The sequence below is a fragment of the Cupressus sempervirens genome, chromosome 3, assembly GCF_028749045.1.
Source record: "Cupressus sempervirens isolate cs-2001-9-10 chromosome 3, ASM2874904v1, whole genome shotgun sequence".
Lineage (NCBI taxonomy): Eukaryota > Viridiplantae > Streptophyta > Pinopsida > Cupressales > Cupressaceae > Cupressus > Cupressus sempervirens.
In genome coordinates, this window is record NC_143120.1 from 614,792,211 (window position 1) to 614,803,042 (window position 10,832).

Consider the following 10,832-nt stretch of genomic DNA (forward strand, 5'->3'; position numbering starts at 1 on the left):
AGTACTTAATGACTATGCCGTGAACGCAATTGAACTAACCACTACTCTTTCAATCACACATCTTGAGCTTATAGACTAGAACTCTAATGCATCTAGTGAAGTCCCATGTTCTAGAATGACTATGCTCTCACCTGCTACCTAAATGCTATCAAACTTGTAACGTCTTCCACCAATGAATAGAGAATCAACATGACTAAAGATGATATCAAATATCTTATTTATATAATTAAAAAGAAAAAATGCAAAAGGTCTGTTGGTGAAATCCACATTGTGGCAGTGTAGAAACCCAAAAAAGTAAAAATAAAAGACATATCCAATGGTGAAAACCTCTTTGAGGCATCCATGGATGAGATATTTGATGTGCTTCCAAGTCACTTTTAGGAGATATCATCAGTATTGATAGAGCCAACATAGCCAATTAACCTGGGTACAGAAGAACATCCTCATATGATACATCTAGCACAACCATTGTCACCTAAAGAAAAGGAAGAGTTCATTGCCTTTTTCAGAGAAAAGAAGATAATTTTTTCTTGGACATACTCTAACATGCCAGGACTGGATCCTGATATTATCATGCATCACATGTCCATAGCACCAGGAATCAAACTAGTTAAACAAAAACTACAAAAAATGTATCGTCACATTGCATTGCTCATCAAAGTAGAACTGGAGAAGCTTCTAAAAGGTAGTTTCATCCGTGCAATTGATTATGTTGAATGGATATCCAATATTTTTCTAGTCTCCAAGTATGATAAATCTATCAAGGTTTGTACTAACTTCTGTGATCTCAAGTTGGCATGTCCTAAGGATGATTTTTTGCTTCCCAATATTGATATCATAGTGGACATGACGGTCTGCTATGAGATGTACTCGCTTATGGATGGGTTTTCTAGTTACAATTAGATAAAAATTGTGCCAGGAGACCAGGAGAAAACTGCTTTCACATGTGAATGGGGGACCTTTTGCTAGAATGTAATTCAATTTGGCTTGAAAAATGTTAGAGAAACCTATCAACGAGCAGTAACTACAATATTCCATGACATGATGCATAAGACCATGGAGGACTATGTGGATGATACATTGGTCAAAAGTACTAAATGAAATACTCATCTGCAAGACTAGGACCCATCTTAGATTGCATGGAAAAATTTAGCTTGCAACTCAATCCTAAGAAATATGCATTTGGTGTCACATCCATAAAGTTTTTGGGATACATTGTCTCTGCAAAAGGAATTGAGGTGGATCTAGAGAAAGTACAAGAAATAATGGATATGCCACCACCTCAGAACATTAGTTAGGTGAGAGGTCTACAAGGAAGACTCTAGTCTATTTGCAAGTTTATCTCACAATTGGCAAATAGATCACAACCATTCACAAAGACCTTACATAAGGGCATGAAATTCAATTGGAGCTAGCTAGGATTATGAGCAAAGCTTAATATTGATTAAATAATATCTTGTCAATCTTCCAATCCTGATGCCTCCTATTCATGGGAAGCCTCTACTTTATACATTTCAGCAACTAAAAAATCTCTGGGAATCCTATTAGCTCAAGAAGACAACAACAATAAAGAAAGAGTTATTTATTACTTGAGTCAAACACTAATCTCTTGTGATAAGAACTACAACATCATTTACAAAACTTGCTTGGCAATTTTCTTTGCTTCCTAGAAGTTGAGACATTACATGCTTACCCACACTACATGACTCATAGCTAAAAATAGATCCACTAAAGTACTTGCTCAGTAAGATAGCTCTCATAGGAAGATTGGCTAAATGTGTCATTATACTTAGCGAGTTTGACATCCAATATGTTGAATGCAAAGCTATCAAGGGACAAGCGATTGCAAATCAACTGGCCAATGCACCTATGCAGAGTCTCCTGCCAATGACTATTGATTTCCCTGATGAGTCAATCCTGACACTCACACACCAAACATCGGTCATGTTCTTTGATGGGTCCTTCACACCATAGGGATTAGGTGCTGGATTACTTTTCATTACACCATAGAGATATTCATTTCCCAAAGCATACAAGATATTTTTTCCTTGTACAAACAACATTGCTAAATACGATGCTTTGATCAATGGCATAAAAATTGCAGCCAAATGGAGAGTGGATCAATTAGACATCTTTGGTGACTATTAGCTTGTCATCAATTAGGTTAATAATGCGTACCAAACAAAGGATGAAAAAATAATTCCTTACAAGCACATGGTTGATGACTTGAAGAAGTATTTTGCACACATCACCTTCCAACAAGTTCCACAAGTAGATAATAAAGAAATTGATGCCATGGCTACTTTGGCCTCCCTGCTACAAATGGCTGAAAATGATCTCCAACATGAGTTCTTGGTGGAAGTGTTACACTACCTAGCCTATGACACATTTGACTCTAGGATGATCTATTCTATTGTAGGACAAGAATCATCCTCTACCATCACATTTATTCCTATCTCCATAATCAAATCCTTCCAGAAGGTCTAACCCAAAATGAGAAATGTCATCTAATTTGTAATCTTCATGTTATATCATTATTGCTAATGATCTATATAGGAAAGGTCTCGATGAAACACTCCTTAGGTGTTTAGAACTTGAAGAGTCCAAATGAACACTAATTGACATTTACGAGGATATTTGCAGATCTCACTCAAATGGCTTGACAATAGCTCAAAAACTTCTTAGAGCTAGTTACTATTGGCCTAAAATGGAGCAAGGAGCTATCAAATATTCTAGATCCTACATGTAGTGTCAGCTTCATGGGAACCTGATCCATGCTCTAGCCAGAGAGTTGATTCGCTCTACTACAACATGGCCATTTCAACAATGGGCCTTTGACTTGGTGGGTCAGATTCACTCAACCTCTTCTAATGGACATAAGTTCATTATCACGACTACAAATTACTTCACGAAGTGGATAGAGGTAGATTACTGACAATGGAGGAAAATTCAAGAACAAAGACCTCAAGGAACTATGCAAGAAATTTAAAATCACACAACATTGGTCTTCCATTTATTACTCCCAAGGTAATGGCTAGGCTAAGGCATCCAATAAGGTGATCCTAAAATTCTTCATCATATAGTTAGCAAATCAGGGAGAGACCGGCATCTGTAGATTAATCTAGCCTTGTGGGAAAATAGGACAAGCATTAGAACTCCAATGGGCATGACTCCCTTTTCTTTAGTGTATGGAGTAGAATTGTGCTTCCAATAGAGGTTGAGATTCTTACCTTGAGAATCTCTATGAAGGGTCTTGTTACTAATGATGACTACAGGATAGCTCAGCTTCAAGAGCTAGTGTTACTAGATGAATGTTGACAAGTAGCATGTGATCATTTGTGAGCATATCAACAATGAATGTGAAGCAGCTACAATTAGAGGGTCAAGCCATGTGACTTCAAGCTGGTTGATCTCGTCCTAAGAGAGAATCCTAAGAATCAACAACAACGAGTTCAAAAAGGGAAGTTTGAACCAAACTAGCTTGGTCCTTACATCATTACTACAGTATATGGATCTAGTGCCTATCATCTTTCCACAATCGAAGGAGAAGTGTTGAAGGAACCTATCAACACTGTTCACGTGAAGTGGTTTTACAGTTGATCTAATATCAATAGCTCTTTGTACATATCTATATGTCCTAAAAAAAATCATAAAAGTCAAAAAAAGTTTGGAAAAAATTGTTACCCTGGTGAAAACCTAGCAATAGGTGCCTTCGTAACACCAAAATACAAAAAAATTGAAAAATCCAAAAAATACAAAAAAATCAAAAAATACAAAAATACAAAAATATTGAAAAAGAAAAAAAATTTCCATTGGTGAAAACTTGGAAATAGGCATCATGGTAGCAAAAAAGAGAAGCTCTACCAAGAAGGTGAAAACTTGGTAAACAAGCGCCTCTTTTTTCTAATGCTCCATCTCATAGTGCATCTTATGGCTTTCTATAGAGTTTCTTTATTGCTTTTCCTTCTTTCCACTCATTTATACATGGATTGAGTCTTCTCACAACTTGGGGGCATTCCCTTTTAGTGTCACTCTTATTTGAGATTTTCCTCATAGAATCTCTTGCACGATAGTCACCAGTGGTCCTCCTTGTGTCTACCTACTGTCGATAGTGTCACTCTTATTTTAGATTCTCCTCACAAGATCTCTTGTCTGACAATCACTAGTGGTTCTCACTATGTCTTCCTACTATCACTAGTGTCACTCTTTTTGAGATTCTCCTCATAGAATCTCTTTCAGAACAGTCAGCAGTTGTTTCAACTGTGTCTACCTATTGTTGCTCAGGTCACATTTCTAGATTCCTTTATGCAAGATCTCTCTTGTATCAGTCACTAGTCATTCTGGCTGTGTCTGTTTATTGTTGCTTATTCCTCTTTACGTTCTTCATCTTGAAGATTCCTCTTTTGACCTTAGTCACTAGTTGTTTTGACTACATCTGCCTACTGAAGAGATTTCTTTCAAACATGTTCTAGACACTGACACTTGACATCAATCCTATGACACAAAAATGAATTCAAAATGACATACTTGTTTGGATATGCTAAGCATTTTATTTGTTTTCTTTGTTTTCACTTTATCATGTCCCTTCGAGCAACTTGATGATGCCATTTCTTATTAGAGAAGTAATGACTGGGGGCATGATCTTTTCTTTTCTTTCTATCTACGGTTTAGTTCCAATTAGTTAACAAATTCCTATAAGAGGGGTTTCCACTATAAGAGCCTCCATCTTGTATTGGATGGCCAAGTGTGCCTTGACTCCTTTTATATGAATACATCAATAATGCTGGTTCTTCTCCTTATCTGTTGGAGTGAATGCTTTATGCTATAGTAATATCTAATACTTGTCTTGCTAAGTGAACGTATGGGTCACTATAAGTATATATAACACATTTTTGTCCTAGGTTATAGATGCAAAAGCTATTGCAGACATACAACTTACTGATTACTTAGCATAAGAAGGATCTTCTGTGTGTTTAGTGTGTTTGCATGCAAGAAACAGTTTGGTCATCCTAGCATTTATGCTTTGATGCTTACCTTAACTTGCTATATTAAAAGGGACAAATGTTTTGGTCATTTCGGCTTCTTGTGCCTCAAATGCCTACATTTAATCCCAACAAACCTATGATGTATGTCCTATTCAAATTTCCATAATTGCAAAGTCAATGGTAATTGTAGGATATATAAGCTTCGTTTATGTCTAGTGATGATAAATTGGTGAGGCTTGGTAACCAGACCTAGGGTTGCATTTAATATAGTCTTGTATTACATAATTCACTTACATAAGCACATGATTCAGTTTCTATTCTATCTCTATTCTTCATGATGGGGGATTGGGGGTCTCTTCAAATGTATCCAAATTCTCCATGGCTGTAAAAGTGTTTGGTTCATTAGTTTGCCCTCCTCGATGGAATATTTTTCATTGTCAAGCAAAAGCACACAATACTACATGAGATGTTAGTTCATTTCTATCTGCATTGCATCCATATACTTGTATCATATACTCTACATAATCACATCACATCAGATCAAAATACATATGCATCCATAACACTTAACATGTGCATCTCATAATTATCAATATTTCATATACATAAAGGTAAAGCAGACACAGACAATGACATGTACAAGTGATACTGGGCTCAAAATCTTGTATATATATATATCAAAAAATGTATCAATACAAAAAAAAGGTGCTACTCGAGTGCTATCAATCAAAATGGTACAAAATGGTACTGCCACACTAATTGATACATAGCCAGACATTTAAAATTGAGAACTAGGAATACAACATCTAACTCTATCTTGTGCCCTCATCTCTGGAAGGAGCAGGTGGAGGAGGAGGTGGTGGCATGTTAGGTCTAGCAGGAGGTCGTGCACCCTCGGACTCATGAGCATAGTGCAAGAATCATTGAACCTGTAGAGCCTCATCAGGCACCACTGTGGAGTATGCTACATAATAATATGCTGCTTAGGCTACCTATAATTGGACCTCATCCTACAACATCTCTACCCTTTGCTCCGTAGTCTATGCTCTCTCTCTCAATCGGCTGATCTCTTGATCTTACTCTACAAGTTGTGCATTTTGATAGCTACTTGAATCTACAAATCTCCCAACTGTCTGGAGGCCTGACGAACCCACTCTTGGTAGCATCACACTATGTCATGTGTCCTAGCAGTATGGTAATTAGGCATATCCTCATCTATTATCTTAGGTGCCTACTGTTGCTATGGTACTTGTTGTTGCTATGGTGTCTACTCCTCAGTCCTCAACCTCCATCACTAACCCTGCTCTGTCCCACTACCTCTAGCACCTATGCCAGATCCCATCTACTATGGGTGGATCTACACCTACTGAGTCCTATGTTCGACCTATGGCTATGGCTATGGCTACTACTACTATTAAGGTGCCTCCTATTGCTATGGTGCATGTCACTTGGGAGCTTGTGCAACCATCCCCAAAGGATCTGTGAATCTTGGGAATGAGTGACTGATCAAATGAGCCTAATATGTAAGTGTCATCCCTACATCTACTATCTTTGGGAGATAGTTCCACTATGTTTCAACCAAGTTGCACACATCTATCATGGATCAACTTGTATCTAGTCGTGATGGCCATCCTCGCTCTATGTACTCCACCAGTCTGGCGTAAGCACAGTACCCTTGTGAGATATCCTGTGGTCGATTGTATTGCCACCACACCTATGAAATAGAGAACCTCCCAATAATCAATAACATCCTTCCCAACAATGGTCATGAGCAGAACATCCATCCTAGCTCCTTAGGAGTGCATCCCAATCCTCTGTCTCTCACTAGGGCCGCCATACAATAGAGACTAGGTCATCAAGATAAGTCCTCCAGTGCTCAATCTTACTCACGGCAACCTGGGTAATGTGTCTTTGATATTTGTATATATATGGCTCTATAAGCTCATGGGTGTCCTCATGAATGGGTCTGCACAATAGTAAATGCTCCCATGCCCATATCTATAGCACATATACCTCGATGGCCATAGTCTTCTTCCCATGGAAGACTATCTCATGCATCTCATGAAACATGTGTGCAAGAATCTATTGACCCCATCCAAATATCTCTGGAGAATCCAACATCCTTTGTAACATAATCCCCAACCACACTCCAATCCATGTTCTCCCCTGTTCGGCATCAAAAAAAAACTAAGGAAGATCGTTAACACTACTAGCAATCTGTGTGTCAGCCCATAAGTGTGTACTAGCTCATCCAAAGTGATGGCTTGTCCACCAGCCAACTACCTCCCAAAAATTGTAGATAGTGCCTCTATGCCTACTTGGGGCACCACATCATATAACACCCTCACCTTGTGGAATGGGATCCGTAGTATTTGCTAGATGTCCTTTGGGGTGGTCATCATCTCTCCCACTAGTAGATGGAAAGTGTTCATCTTCGAATGAAAATGCTCGACCAAGGTAGAAAGAAGCCATGATTAACCAGCATTGCTACAATCTAGCATAGTGAAGATAGACCCAATCTGGTGATATGTGCCCTATCAGCATCATCAAGACTCTGCAACAAAGCTCCATATGGTGGATAGTGGGATCTAAATGAGACATTGTCAAAGATCTCTTGCATACACAATCACCAATGACAAGCAGAATAATCACTACTCAGTTAATACAATAGAAAAATGAAGAAACAATTGTAAATTTCAAGTTAAAATGCAAAAAATTTGAAAAATTGCACTTTGTTGTCACTAGATTTCGCATGAAATCGCAAGATCTCACATGAGATGTCATGTCTTTACATGAGAATTCACTTGTTCATGAAAGAAATCAAAATCTTGTGCAAGAAATGAAGATCTCATGAACAAAGATCAAGAGGAATTTCTTGTTCTTTGCACGAGAAGTGGTTGGCTCCTATGCAAGCAGTTCTGCTAACACATGTGAGAAAACACTTGATAAGTGTTCCTTTCCATGAGAAGAGATTGTCTTTGCAGGAGAAAGGATAGTCTCATGCGAAGACCAATTGACCAAGTTGAAAAAATGCACAAAATGCAACAAATGACCTCAAACTACATAAAAATGAAAGTACAAAGTTGGGATATTGATGACTCACTGGAGGTCCATAGTTTGCCAACTGACTATGTTGTCAAGAGTGCTCAAAATGATGATCTTGCATGTACAATACCATATTCCTCTTAGAGCTCCTATTGAGAAAAGACAAAATGCACAAATGATTTGAAAATGACCCCTTAGGCCCTCATATAACTATTGACCTAATTTTTCAAAGTGCTCTAATTTGCACAAAAATCACCCCCTGGCTAATTTGACTACTCCAAATCCATTTTTGGGATCAAATTTGAAATCTAACACATCTAAGTGCTTCAAAAATGTTTTAAAATTTTTTTAGGCTCAACACGATCGAATGCTTGTGCAGTCTGACATTTTTTGATATTTTGGAATTCTTGGAATCTTTTCAATTCAAAATTCTACATATTTTTGAAATTCAATTTGGAAATATTCAACTCAAGTCAACCATGGTAAATTATAGTCAACTTTTTTGTCAAACTTGGTCTTTTGGACCTTGAAATCATGCTAGATTGACTCCACTCTAAATTTTCTTCTAATTGTTCTGATCCCTTCTACATTCTGTTGAATCTCAGATTTCTTTCACATATCTTTATCTACTAATTTACATCATATTTCTAGTGTGTAATCTTTTGATTTCACTCTTGAGGGGGTAGGATGATTACATCATTGAACTTTAAAGTAAAAAGAATCTAAATCCTTATTGCTCAAGGCATCTCATTCCCATCTTATGTCCTCATCATTCAGGGCATCTCACCACTGGGGGCATCTTATTTCTCTCTTTCTGGCATCTTTTTCATCTCTTTCATCTTTTCATTAGTTGATTACATGTATCAGGACAATCTAAACCTTGACTCTTGAGGATCAAGCCTTGTTCTAGGGATGATTCTATGACTCACAATTTGATCTTGATCTTTTACCAATCTCAGGTATCTAGGTGTTCTATCTAGATCCTTAAACGTTAAGATCCATTCTAGAGATAATCTTTTAAATGCTATCAATCTCAGGTATCTAGGTGTTCTATCTAGATCCTTAAATGTTAAGCTCCATTTTGGAGATAATCTTCTAAATGCTACCAATCTCAAGTATCTAGGTGTTCTATTTGGATCCTTAAAGATTAAGCACTGTTCTAGAGATAATCTTGTAAATGCTATCAATCTCAGGTATCTAGGTGTTCTATCGGGATCCTTAAAGGTTAAGCTCCATTCTGGAGATAATCTTTTAAATGTTATCAATCTCAAGTATCTAGGTGTTCTATCTGGATCCTTAAAGGTTAAGCTCCATTCTAAAGATAATCTTTTAAATGCTATCAATCTCGAGTATCTAGGTGTTCTATCTGGATACTTAAAGGTTAAGCTTTATTCTAGAGATAATCTTTTAAATGCTATCAATCTTGGGTATCTAGGTGTTCTATCTGGATACTTAAAGGTTAAGCTTTTTTCTAGAGATAATCTTTTAAATGCTTATCAATCTCAAGTATCTAGATGTTCTATCTAGATCCTTAAAGGTTAAACTCTGTTCTAGAGATAATCTGTTAAATGCTCATCAATCGCGGGTATCTAGGTGTTCTATCTAGATCCTTAAAGGTTAAGCTTCATTTTGGAGATAATCTTTTAAATGCTATCAATCTTAGGTATCTAGGTGTTCTATCTGGATCCTTAAAGATTAAGCTCCATTCTGGAGATAATCTTTTAAATGCTATCAATCTCAAGTATCTAGGTGTTCTATCTAGATCCTTAAAGATTAATCTCCATTCTAGAGATAATCTTTTAAATGCTATCAATCTTAGGTATCTAGGTCTTCTATCAGGATCCTTAAATATTAATCTCAGTTTTGGAGATAATCCTTTAAATGTTATCAATCTCTGGTATCTAGGTGTTCTATCTAGATCCTTAAAGATTAAGCTCCATTCTAGAGATAATCTTTTAAATGCTATTAATTTCAAGTATCTAGATGTTCTGTCTGGATCCTTAAAGGCTAAGCTCTGCTCTGGAGATAATCTTTTAAATACTATCGATCTTAGGTATCCAGACATTCATTTTGGATCCTTAAATGTTAAGCTCCATTTTGGAGATAATCTTTAAAATTCTTATCAATATAGGTATCTAGGTTCTCTGCTTGGATTCCTTAGGATTAAGCTCCATTTTGGAGATGGTCCTTGAAAGCTTATCAATTGGTCTTCGTGGAATCAATTTTGGAACCAATCTCATTTCTTGATCTACACATCATACTTTATGATTTTCTTTGAATTGAACATGTTGCTTGCACCTTCATTTAGAGAGGGGCAAAATCTAATACACCAAAATTGGCTCATTGCCATGATCACCAATTTTGGTCTATTTCTGATCAACCCTGAAGACCTATCTCATTAGGCAATTCTCATTGTCACTAATTGACTTAATTGTCAAATGCAAAAAACCTCAATCTACATTAATCATACTCTCTATTTAATTACCAAAGTATTGACTCGTATAAGTCACATTAAACCTATTGATTAAGATTTAATTTAATTATTAAGTATTTATACTTTAATTAAATTAAATTATCACTTAAGGCTAATATACTAAGGGATTAAATTTATTTAATTTAATAATTGTGCTTATTTTAATTAATTGAATATAATTATTCAATTACATATAAAATACATTTATGAGATCATATCTCACTTTATTAAATTAAATAATATCTTCAAAATCTTCTCTTTAGTTCGAAAAGGGATATTCTTTAGTTAATAGAAATTAGAAAAGGAATGAAATCCATTAATTCCTTATT